Here is a 12,937-nt window from a genome sequence, read left to right as displayed (position 1 = left end):
GATCAGTTTAGACAACAAATGAGTGAACTAGTCTCACAAGGATATATCCTTGCAACCAAACTGAAATTCCATTAAGCATGCACTTCATTTGCCAAGTGCGGCTATAACACATGTGGTTTTTTTTACAGATCATGCTGCAAACATTTCTCAGGCAATTTGCAAAACCCATTTTTGGCTGCACCAGGAACCAGTCAGAGATTAGGCATGGTGGCTCTCTGCCACATAGATACGTATACTCACATGAAGTCCCTACTGCAGCCAACACGTGACTCTTTAAAGTGCTTTCTCTATAGTAGCCTTCTCCAACCTGGTGCCCTCCAGTTGTTTTGGACTACAAAGCCCATCAACCCCAGCCAGGCTGCTCTATAGAGGCTGCTTCCGAGCTACTGCAATGACATCCTGCTACAGTGGGTGGGTTACAGAAATCCTAGCCAATCAGTCATAAGGGTTTCGGTCAATTAGCCAATCAATTAATGCATATATTTGCATATGAGTAAAAAGGAACCAACAGACCCAGGTGGCGCTATGGGCTAAACCACAGAGTCTAGGGCTTGCTGATCAGAAGGTCAGCAGTTTGAATCCCTGCAATGGGGTGAGCTCCCATTGCTCAGTCCCAGCTCCTGCCCACCTAGCAGTTCGAAAGCACATCAAAGTGCAAGTAGATAAATACCGGTAGGGACCGCTCCGGCGGGAAGGTAAACGGTGTTTCCATGCACTGCTCTGGTTCGCCAGAAGCAGCTTTGTCATGCTGGCCACATGACCTGGAAGCTGTCTGCGGACAAACGCTGGCTCCCTCGGCCTATAGAGCGATATGAGCGCACAACCCCAGAGTCAGACACGACTGGACCTGATGGTCCGGGGGCCCTTTACCTTTACCTTTAAAAAGGAACCAAGTAAGTTCTGAAGCAGAACAACAGACAAAACACAGCCCTGTGTTAATAGACGATGCTCTACTGCCAGTTTCCACAGATGCTTCCTGAAAACCCCACATCACCCTCAGCTGGGATCTCCTGCAAAGCACCAGGAAGCAAGGGGCACAGTCTACTGTGCAAATGGCAGCTGATCACTACTTCCCCCCCCCCTACTTTTTACTTTTCAAGATATCGGTGTGGGGGGGGGAATTAAAACAACAACCACCAGCAGGTACAGAGATCTCACACACTCAGTATCCAGCCTGCCTAGCTTCCCAATTATTATTTTTTTAAAAATATTTTTATTAAAGATTTCGTCATTTACAAAAATACATGCATTGTCTCTTTTTTTCAAGTGATGTTTTCTACAGATCAGTTTCATTTGTTGTGAGACTTTGGTTTAAAGTCCAGCAGAAGATTTCCATAAAGTAGCTCCTCCCATGAGGCTTTTTTTTTGTCAAACCAGCAAATGTGGGCAGCTAAGGAAGATGAAAAATACTGGAGAGGTAGGTGAAGCAAAGAGAAAACACACAAACACCCTGGCCACCTCATAAGGAAACCCCACACCCGCTGAAATTAGAAAAGAGGAAGATGGAGCCTATTTTTTGAGGGAGGGGGGAGGAAAAATTCAAGAAACTGGAGTACAGTACAGTGGTACCTTGGGTTACAAACACCTTGGGTTACAAACACCTCGGGTTACAGACTCCGCTAACCCAGAAATAGTACCTCGGATTAAGAACTTTGCCTCAGGATGAGAACAGAAATCGCTCGCCAGTAGCGCAGCAGCAGTGAGAGGCCCTATTAGCTAAAGTGGTACCTAAGGTTTAGAACGGTTTCAGATTAAGATCGGACCTCCAGAACAAATTAAGTTCGTAACCAGAGGCACCACTGTATAGGCTTCAGTTCATCACTAAACTGAGACACCTTTTAGCAGAGTATTTTTTTAATAAAAAAAATTAGTCAAGAAGTTGCAGACCTAGTGCTGATGTTACTGAGAGGCACTGGACAGGTGAGCAGCAGGTGGGATTTATGGCTAAGAAACCTTGGAGGTTAACCATTTGATGAATCAGAGGAGGCCAAAATATGCTAGTGATTGCATGAGAGACAGGTGCCTGCAACCAGATTTCAGGGAAAGAAAACCCAACTCACTTTTCTGTGTAGAAAGCTGCACCTGGTAGCAGAGGAAGAGCCCCCACAAAAGAGAAGCTGCCCTTTCTTCCTCGTCCTGGGTTGCAAGGGCTACAGGGCTACCTTATCTGCACCATTAAGCTGCATATCTACAAGCCCTAAGACTGATAAGACGCAGGCAATAAATGCAAGGTCACTCAGCATAGAAAACAAACATTAAGGACAGGGAAACAAAATGGTGCCTCAAGGCTCAGTTTATTGGAAGACAGAGTAGACCGATCAGCCGCTCATTTTCCCCACAGGGCCACTAGAGATGGCAGTGATGGTCCAAATCCTGTTGCAGCATTTCACTTTTCTGCCACAGGCTACCAATGGAACAACATGGGGGGTCATTCCCAGCCTCTGATCCCATTACCCGACTGCCAACCAGCTAAGCCTCTTGCCACACATGGCACCTTACCTCTTTTGGCTCACCAGGCTGACAACTAAGAGGGCTCCAAGTAGGCAGAATCTAAGACTCAAGGGAACTGAAATTTGCTGACCAGTTTGGCTGGAGAAATTGCTTTATACCGCTCTTGGTTTTATGGTATGCAATTTATCTTTAGTAACAAGTGTTTGTGTCATTGCATCATATGCAATGTTTCCTGGCATGCAAGCTACTGTGAAGCACCCATTGGCCAGCCCCAAGGAAATGACTTTTCCTTATGGGTCCTGTTCCCCCCCCCCCCGGTTTATTGCAACCAAGGCTCAGAAAGGGACATCTAATGGTCCCTCGATTGGGAGAGTGGTCTGGGGGTTGGCACATGGTATGATTAACAGACAGTTGATTTAATTTCCTTGAGCAGGAGTTTCCCCTAAGATTTCTTCAAGAGCCACTGCTTTTCAAATCAGGACTGAAAAACATGGGGCTTATCTCTGGGCAACACAGCTTGATTGTCAGTTTTACTGGGCTTTACAAACATAACCACCAAGGAGGAAGGCCCTTCATCTCTAAAACTACAAGTGCAAATTTGGATAATGGGGAGCAGATTACATTTGACTCCTTAAAGGGAGCCACAAACTTGCAATAATTCCAGAATCAAAGCACAGAGGGATAATATAGCATCTGCTACTTAATTTAGTAACAGACTAGATGTGTATAGTTTTCAAGACAAGACCTTGTGGAAAACTTTGTGAGCTGTTTGCAATGCTAGCGTACACAAGTGTTGTGGCAGACAAAAGACATTTCTGTTTACCTGGCCATCTCCTGACTGTCGATACGGAGATCTTTGTTGTTGTCGTTCCAGCTGTGGTTGTTGCTAAAATAAAGTGGTATTACTATCTGGATATTTTGACTGTTCTTATTTATTGTTACTTAATGTTTTTAATTTTAAAAAATCCTTCCAGTTGGTATGAGGCATACCAATGACAAACTTAGTTGGTCTCTAAGGTGCTACTGGAAGAATTTTTTAAAATTTTGTTTCGACAATGGCAGACCAACACGGCTACCTACCTGTAACTAGAACTATGGAATTAATGTTTTTAATGTATATCATGAGCCACTTTATGGGATTTTTAAATGAAAAATTTATTGCGTAGCAGCTGTGAATAAGGTGAATTCCATGTTAGAGATAATTATTAAATGAATTTGCAAAGAAAACTGCTAATATCACCGTGATCATTTTGGTGTGGCTGCACTTGGAATACTGGGTACAATTTTGGTCACTTCACTCCCAAATAGATATTGTAGAGCTTGAAAAGGTTCAGAAAGGGGCAACCAAAACGATCGAGGGGATGGTGCGACTCCCCTACAAGGAAAGTTTTTTAGACATGTGAGTAACAGGAGACATGATGGAGGTATATAAGAATGTGAATGGTGAGGGGAGAAGTGGGACCATGCTGAATGTTGGGAGATGTGAGATTCAGGACTAGCAAAATAAAGTGCTTTCTCACACAGAGTAGAGTTAAAACTATGGATCTGGCTTCTCAAACAGGCAGTGATGGCCAAGCTGGGTGGCTCCAAAAGAGGATTAAGACAACCTCATTCATGGAAGAAGACAAGGTTCTCAATGGCTACTAGCCATGATGGTTATGTTCCACCACCTCCACTGCCAGAGGTGGATTGCCTCTGAAAACCAGTTGTTGGGAGTCACAGGTGGGGAGAGTGCTGCTGTTGCATTCAGGCCCTACTCTCAGGCTTCCCCTAATGCACATCTGATTGGCCATTGTGAAAACAGAGTGTTGCAACAGGTGGGTCGCCCCATTGGTCTGATCTTGCTGCAGCAGGGCTCTTATTGGGTTGTTATGAGATCCATAGGCTCGGGGGGTTCTGGAACAGAGGCCAAGCCAGGCTTTGAATAAGGACTAAGGTGCTAGTTAAGGACTTGAGCTACGCAGTCCTGCAACTGAGGCACGTTGTCTCAGAAGCATCTTGGAGCAACCAACATAATTCTATACTGTAGTCTGGGCAGGGAGTCAAGATAGAAGCCCCTCCACCCAAGCACCATATGTCCAGTTAAAGTGCTGGTGCCCTTGTCTGTAGCTGTCCTGACCCTCCCAGATGCCTGAGTCCAGCAGCAAAGATGTCTCCTCCTCAGGGTTCAGGGGACAAAGTATGGGCTCTGGCTCTCAGATGGTTCATGGTGGAAAGACTAGAGGAACAGGGTTGCTGGGGCACACATAGATGCTGCCCAAATATATCTGTCATTCTCTACAGCCTTCCCCCCCCCCCGGTTCCTTCTCCCAAGAGTTTGCTTTATAGCAGCATCAATCAATCAGTGGTGCTACTGTAACATAAACACGGTGAGTGATCGTTGTTGCTATGGCGGAGCGTTAATATATTTTCCTTTCCCCCTCTTGAGTCCTGTCCACATCTGGGTTCATTCAGAAATAAAATACACGCCATGTTTTCAGACCGGTCCCTTGTGGGCAACTGCCTGGAAAAGGGAAACACCCAGACAACTCATGTTTTGGCTTAGGCAGCTCAGTGCTACAGCACTTGGGAGGGCAGGGAGCTCATGAAATAGATGAAGTAGCAGCCACCAAGGTTGCCTCTGGTCACCTGGCTGCCAACAGCCTTGGCCCCCCACAATGGAAAAGGAATCGTGCTTCAGCAAGAAAAGTTTTGGGTTCAGTGTTCCATCTGTTTGATCCTCCTTCCTCAACCTGGTGTCCCCCAGATGTTGTTGCACTACCACTCCCATCAGTCTTGGCTGGGGTTGATGAGAGGGGTGGCCCCAAACATCTGAAGAGCAACACTAGGTTGGAGGTGGATAATTTTGATCTACTTAACAGCAGCAATAATGTTGTTTGCCCAGGAATGGTAAGCTCAAATATCACCTCAGAGTATTGAGGGGCTAAGCAAGCTTTGGGAATTGGCTCCAATGCCAAAATTAACATATTATTTAAGATTTAAAACAAAACAAAACAGGGTATGGACAAAGTAGATTTATAGAAGTCTTGTTTATTTGGTGTTGCCAAATAAATTGTCTCAAAAAAAAATTCTATGTGGTTTTCATGGTTCGTATGCTCTTCTGTCAAATGGACATGTGAATATAATTGTTTTATTTTCTTTTTAAATGATTCAAAGAATGTGTTGTGTTGATCTTGAAAGGTTTAACAAGGCTACCATAAGGAAAAGCCTTATAATTGGGGGAAACTTTCTTGACAAAGATGTAAGGCACACTGTAATTGACAGTACCGGAAAGTACTGTGTAAAAAAAAAAAGTTTGATTATAAGATCTATCATCTGTCTGTCTGTCTGTCTGTCTGTCTGTCTGTCTGTCTGTCTGTCTGTCTGTCTGTCTGTCATTCCCTACGAATTGGGCAAAACTTTAAAAGTGACTCAGTTTTACTGTGGGTACATATAAAAACTGCAGGTGTCTGGCAGCGCCTTCAAGGAACTATTCTCTCCTCACTTTCACACCAGATGGAATGTATATATTCCCAGAATTTGTATGTTGTTTTTCAGCCACACAACTCACCCCCAAGACAGTCTAAAATCACAAGCAATAAAACCGTATAAATACATCATTCGGATATCATCTTCTAAGATGATACCTGCTGCAATATGCATCCAGGTGCCATCTAAAACCCAAGTGTGCTTTTTGTCTTCAGAGCTCTTGTTTCCATCCTATGAAGAATGCTGCTGTTGTGCTGGGATGCTGCTTGCAGGCTTCTAAGTGGGGTGCACCTGACTGGCCACTGTGATGACAGGATGCTGGACTTGGTGGAGCTTTGGCCTCATCCAACAGGATTCTTCTTGCATTCTTATGGAAACGCATGCAGATTTAAAATGGATTAAAACTAAGTTTTAACTAGCTAACTGTTTAAGATGTTTTGTTTTGTTTTGTTTTGTTTTCCATGCTAGCCAGGACTGCTGGGAGCTGCAGTTCAAAACATCTGGAAGCCACCAGGCTGGTGAAGACTAATTTGGCTAACCACAAGGAGGGGAAAGAGCAATGCAAGTTAGTGAAGCCCTATCCTGCCACCCCCACCCCCATCCCAAGCTCTGGAAGCCACTCGTGCTCAGCTCTTCGTGGCCCTCCCCATCACAGCATCTGAGGTTCTCTGGACTTTGTCCACTCATTTTCAATTCCCTTTGTACAAGGATGGGAGACATCCCAGCCAACAAGCAACATTTTAGGGGGGGGGTCCCCCAGAGTTGTATTCAAACACAAGGATTGCATATCAGCCAGAAACATCTTTCCTCTTGCTGTTGGGAAATCAGCACTGCATCTTCCGAGTGCCTCCTAAAGTCTCACTAACCCATTTGCAAAGATTACGGTATATTAAACCTGCAGTTCCCTCTCACCTGCCCAGCGCATGCACAAACCATCAGAAATTGATCTCATATGTGGATCATTTTCTCCTGCCTGCTGGGAAACACCAGCAGCCACAGCTGACCCCCTTCCCATTTTAGTGGGGAAGACAATCTAGGCCTGGCAGATGAGCAAAGCACACAGAACAAGCCCTCCAAATTGCATTTCCAGGACTTGGCAGCTCACAATTACCATGTCCCCTTCTGGAATTGTAGTTCCCAGGGATCCCTGGTGAGAGGGAAGGACTTAAACAGCTCAACCACATTGTGGAAATGTGGCTTTTGGAATAAAGTGCTTTGTTCAGAACCATGAGGACTAGAAGCTCTCTCTGTTTTTACCGTATCTGAAGTATGTGCCCCAGGTAAGAAAGGAGAGCAAATGCATCTGGGGCTGAAATGAGAGACACAAGCTTCAGCTTTTTTAATTAGAACAACTTGCCATATGTCAGGTGCACTCTTTGTAGTTAACAGCCAGCTCATTTTACTTGCAGTTTGCCTATAGGAGAAGGTTGCATAACTCAGTGGTTTTGCATACAAAAGGTCCAAGATTCAGAGCCACTGTCAGTCAATTTAGAGTGGCAATAGTGAGCTAGATGGGCAAATAAGTTTGACTCTGTATAAGAAGCAGCATTTTCAAGACTGGGGTGTGTGTGACCATGAGAACACCCATATATTGCTCACACAATATAATATAGATATAGATGCTCACACTGGCTAGATGCTGAACACGTATGGCTATCCCCAAAAGGGAAAACACAAATGTTCCATTCTGGACAAATCAGAGAGGTGTGGAGGCAACAGGAAGCCCAAGGTGAGTGGCATTTCCTCTTCACCTGCTTCTTTGGCATGCTCATAGACATTCAGGGGCAGACCCACTCCTTTCCATTTTAAAGATTTTTCAGTAGTTTGTGTGTGGCAGACCCCAAGGAACAGATGCATGATCTGTCCACTTTTTATTGCAGACTGCCTTGATCACAATACGAAGCCCTGAGCTCTGGGAGTCAATGGGATTGCACCAGCACCTTGCAGGAATAGCCCCTCTGTTCCCCTCCCCCTTTGTATCCGGAGGGCCCAGGGGAACCTCTGCAAAGGCAGCAAGAGACAATGCAAGTGCATTCATTAAAAGAAAAGAAAAAGTCTCCTGAGCATGCGTGAAAAACTTCTGGAAGGGGAGGCAACTGAAGACCCTTACACAAGCCCAGAGGAGTCATTTTCATTGCTTAGGAGTTCCTGGGCCCGCAAGACAGGCCTAGAGGCTGTTTGGTGCCTCCCAAAGAGGGGGCAACTTGTGCTGGCAGATGAGCAAAAGCCACTGCATGATTGCAGAGCAATTTAATTTTTGATTTTTTTGAAGGAGAATGCCAAATGAAAGAGCACTGGATTTAGTGCGAGAAAGAGGCACATGGTTTTGCAAACAGTCCTGTTCTGCAGTTTGGAACTGGTATATCTCAGCATGTCAAGAAGGCAAGAGGCGATATGTACCCTTCATGCGCTCTGCCAGTGGCAACCCTGAGCACCTTTGCAAGAGCTGTGAGTCAGAGCGATGTGAAATCATGATCAAAGCCCGAATGACTCTTGTTTTCCACATTGTGTTTTTCTTTGAGCTGTGAAGGGGCATAAATCTGCCTTGCGTAGAGAGGTAATTACACAAAGCTTTCATCAATAAATAGCGAGGGGGGGCGGGGATTCCAGATGCAATAATGAGAGAGGATTCTGGCCATCTGTCCCTCCTGCTAGGCTCAATTCATCACCTTTGCCCTGGACAAATCTTTGCAGGGCCTGATCGCAGCAAAGCGAAAGGCGGGGGGGGGGGGAATGCAGCACACAAAGGCTGCTTCAGCCGCTTCTCTCCCCCCGCACCACCACCACGCAGCCTCCTCCGTCCTGTGCAGTACTGAGGCTCTGCAACAGAATGAAATTTAACTTCTTAACCATATGTCAGCTGCCCTCTCAGGAGAGCAGAGAAGGGAAAAGGGATGGGAAAGGCGAGTGGGTCCGTTGACCCTCTGGGGACAAAGTCACTTGCCCCCCCCCGCCCCCTCAAACAAGTGGGGAGTTAAGAAGGGGAGCAAGGAAGGAGCGCCTGCTCCACTCCTCCTGCGAGGAAGGAAGATGCTGCCTTTCACTCTTCTAACACCCCCCCCCCGCCTACTCTGCTGGTCTGGCTGGAATTATTACAGGAGAAACTCGGAAAATTTGAATATCGTTGAAAAGTGCATTTATTTCAGTAATGCAACTTCATTTTTATTTTTATTTTTACAAATGCTTTCTTTTGGAAATTCCACAGTAATAAAACAAATAGTTACAATAATACAAAAATAAACATTGCTATTACATTTCATTAATTACATTGCATTTATAATTGACCCGCCTAACAACAAATAATTACAATTACAACAAATGAAGGCTTGACATATCTTGCTTTGTATGTCATGCATCTATCTCATATATTGGTTTAACCTTTTAAGTTGCGTTACTGAAATAAATGCACTTCTCAACGATATTCTAATTTTCCGAGTTTCACCTGTATTTAAGTCTTTAGCAAATGAACTGCTTTATAGCCCTATTGTGATGCCCTCCTTTTGTGTCGTGGGATTTTTCTCTCTGTTTACTTTGGGAGAATCTAGTCAGCTGGCATGCACAAAATATGTTTTATGCATATAAAAAAATTAAGAAAAGTTCCTGGAGGTGGCACAATGGGTCACTGCGCCTGGCTGTTAACCAGAAGGCTGATAGTCTGAGCCCATGCAGGGACAGCTGTGGGCAGGATTCCTGCATTGCAGGGGGTTAGGCTGGATGACCTTCAGGGTCCCTTCCAACTCTACAATTCTATGATTCTAGTTTAACAGGACCTTAAGCTCTAGTATATGAAGAAAACAGTATTTAAGGCTGTAGACAATAACATGTGGGATCTGTTTTAATTATTACAGGTTTGCATAACCACAGAAGGTTTTCTCATATATATATATATATATATGGGCCCCCTGACCATCAGGTCCAGGGAGCCGGCATTTGTCTGCAGACAGCTTTTCCAATATAAATATCTAATCCATTTTCAAATTATTCAAATTATTCAAATTATGCAAATATCAATTAAACAATTAATCCAAATCTTCTGCCAAATTATATAAATTTAATCTGACTTCCCATGCTTCAGGCTCAGAAGGCCTAGTCCTCTTATAGTCTCTGCATTTCTATTTAATATAATCCAGATCGTATCCAATAATCTATTATTATCCTTCTATCTTCTTTCAAGTCACTGAGTTATTCTAGCTAGCAAGTTTAACCAAACAGTATATGTTTCTGTGTGAATTTATACCTATGATTCCCTTCTGTAAGTTAGCACTATCTCTTCGCACGCTGGTATCTTGCCAAGTTCAAAAGTCCTTTTCACAGCCGGTGTCCGCCATCTTCAAGCAATCCCAAAAAATCAAATCTTTAAGCCTCTGTGATAATTTCTCCAAGACGCTGCTCAATATAGCCTTTTCAAGGGAGATTTTGCCAGGTCAAAACTGTAAAAACACATCTAATGTCTTATTTATGGCTCACTCCCCCTTTGACTGTTATTGTAGCCAGCTTTGTCTCCAATATGGCGAAGTCTAATTTATAACTGCGTCATGTCTCAGAAATTTCTTGACAAGTTTCCAGGTGCTAATGAGATTGTTTCTCTTTGATGTCCATGAGTTAGGGAGTTTTTAACCACATTCCAGGCAAGTCCAAAAATGCAAACTTTGATTATTTATATTTTCAATTCACACAGTTTATATATTGAAGAAACCACATTATTTCAATAAATTTCCAACTTTCCAGTCTCGCTTGCTTTGTAAATATTGTATACTGGGGAAAGTTTTGTTAAATAGATAGTAAAGCACAGTAAAGCACAGTTATAAAGTTCTCCTATCACATACCATTTCTTGCTCTAAAATAAACATTTCTCTGTTATCCTTTGCTTTCTCAGTGACTGAGCTTAGCAGAATAAATCTCCCTTCCTCGTCTGAAGCATGTCCACAACTTATATCCAATTATTCTCTTAAGCCGTGGAGCCTGGTTTGCTTGTAGAATCAGCATCCAGGAGATCCAGACTCCCACGGGAGCTTTCCATCCAGTGCCCCCAGCCCCTCCTTCCTTCTGAAGTCAGAGCTGGTCGTACCCACCGGGAAGATTTTGGGAGGCTGCACACTCCCATTACAGCCTCTGATTACCCCATGGTAGCCGGAGAGAAGTTATTTTCAGCCATCTTCTACGGCGCCCGCCCCAAGCGGAAGTTTTCTGGTTTTAGGCTCACCTTTACGTCTCAGAGACTTGGGGATATGAACAAAAGCCCAACTCCCCCACACATGTAAACCTGCATAATCCGGTTCCTTCCCAAAGAGCATTCTGTAGGGAATATCACCTGTAGCAGTAGTGAAAGTATGGTTCACTAGAAAATTCGCAGCCAGGAGAGCTTCTCCCCAGAGCTTTGCGTCATTTTGTAATCCAGCATCAGTTAACAGGCTGTCCTTTACGATTTGTATGATACCCACTAATCTCTCTGCAACTCCATTTTGCCAGGGACTATTTGGGCATGTGAGGCGATGCGTTATTCCATGGCGTTTAAGCCATGCCTGGAAATGATTACTTAAATATTCACCTCCTCAGTCGCTTTGGAGTTGAATGACTGGCCTTTGAAAATGTTTTTCTGCCCAAACCTTCCAGGATTTAAAAACATCAGCACATTCTGATTTGTTTCTCAATAGATAAAGCCACGAATATCTTGCTTTATTATCCACAATAATTAGGCCATATCTAGAGCCTCCCTCACTCTCTGGAAAAGGACCAATTAAGTCAGAATGAACAAGTTGCAGAGCATATGTAGAAATTGTATCACTTCTACCTGGTATTGGTTGCAACTTTGATCTTGCTTGTTTGTAAATAGCACAATCAAGGTATGTGCTGCACTGGTTAACTTTTAAATATTTACATATTTTTTGCATGTTCACCAGATATTTAAAACTTGCATGCCCCATTTTTCTGTGCAAAGCATGGGTGCAGTTTTTATGTGGGCAATTAGAGTTTTGCTGACATAGTTCAGTTATTAACACGTCATGTTTTCCAGCTTTAGGTCTCTCTGTGACCCCATCACTGGAGAATGCTGTAAATAGTACAAACCATCCACCATTTTTGTAGAAATAATGACCTTGCCCTGTTTTTTAAATAAAACACTCATTGCCCTCAAAAATAAATGCAAAACCAACCTTGGTAAGGCATGAAACTGACAATAAAGAAAATTCTAATTCTTCAACAAATAACACATTGCTCAATTCTGCATCTAGACATGGCAGATAACGTGTACCTATACCTGAAATTGGACAATGCCATCCATCTGCAAGACAAACGCTGTCTTTACCTTTTGGTGATTTGCTGAGTGTTGTAAAACAGTCAGGGCTGTTCATTATGATTCTGGCAGAGCCAGAGTCCAAAATGTAGCTGTCTGGGGAAATGTTCTTTTCTTTTCTTGCGGCGGCTGAGATGAAATGCGTCCGCTTTTCTGTCTCACGTGAATCACTCGCTTTTCCTGGGATTTTCACATGGCAGTCTTTCTTCATGTGTCCAAACTTGTTACATCGATAGCATTTCTTTGCCAACATGGCATGATCCGTGGAGCGTTCTTTGGTCCCATCTCCTCAAGAATCTGGGTCTCTTGTTAGCAGGGCAACTGGAATTCCCCTGATCGGGTTTCTCACTCAGCTTTTCCATGCACTTTTCAGATTCCTCCTATAGACGGGTTGTTACATACGCCATCGATAAATCTTCTTGCCTCATACTTTCAAGAGGCTATCACAATATTATTCCTTGGTGGGAGACTGGATAGTAGGATATAGACTTGATCCAGATCTGGAAATCTTTTACCTCTCCTTTGTAACTGGAAGAATAACATGTGCAAAGTCTGGAGGTGTGTGGTTAAACATCCACCTTCAGGTAGTGCAGTTCTGTACAGTCTCCTAGTTAGTCCAATTATTGAACTAGCTGTGTCAGACAGGTGTATCTGACGTAGACGGTCCCAATATTGTTTGGCAGAGTCTAAATCTGCAATGTGTAAAACCTGTGGTTCCTCTAGAGC

General features: G+C 43.8%; 1 protein-coding gene across 1 annotated transcript in view; it reads right to left on the bottom strand.

Moving 5' to 3' along the window:
- Positions 1 to 12,937, bottom strand: part of PRTG (protogenin) — an 81,051-nt gene that overhangs the window by 45,224 nt on the left and 22,890 nt on the right. The window lies entirely within an intron of this gene.

Source organism: Zootoca vivipara, chromosome 13 (genome assembly GCF_965207765.1).
Source record: "Zootoca vivipara chromosome 13, rZooViv2.hap1.1, whole genome shotgun sequence".
Classification (NCBI taxonomy): domain Eukaryota; kingdom Metazoa; phylum Chordata; class Lepidosauria; order Squamata; family Lacertidae; genus Zootoca; species Zootoca vivipara.
Note: the sequence above shows the minus strand (reverse complement) of the source record. Positions and strands in the feature narration are given on the sequence as shown.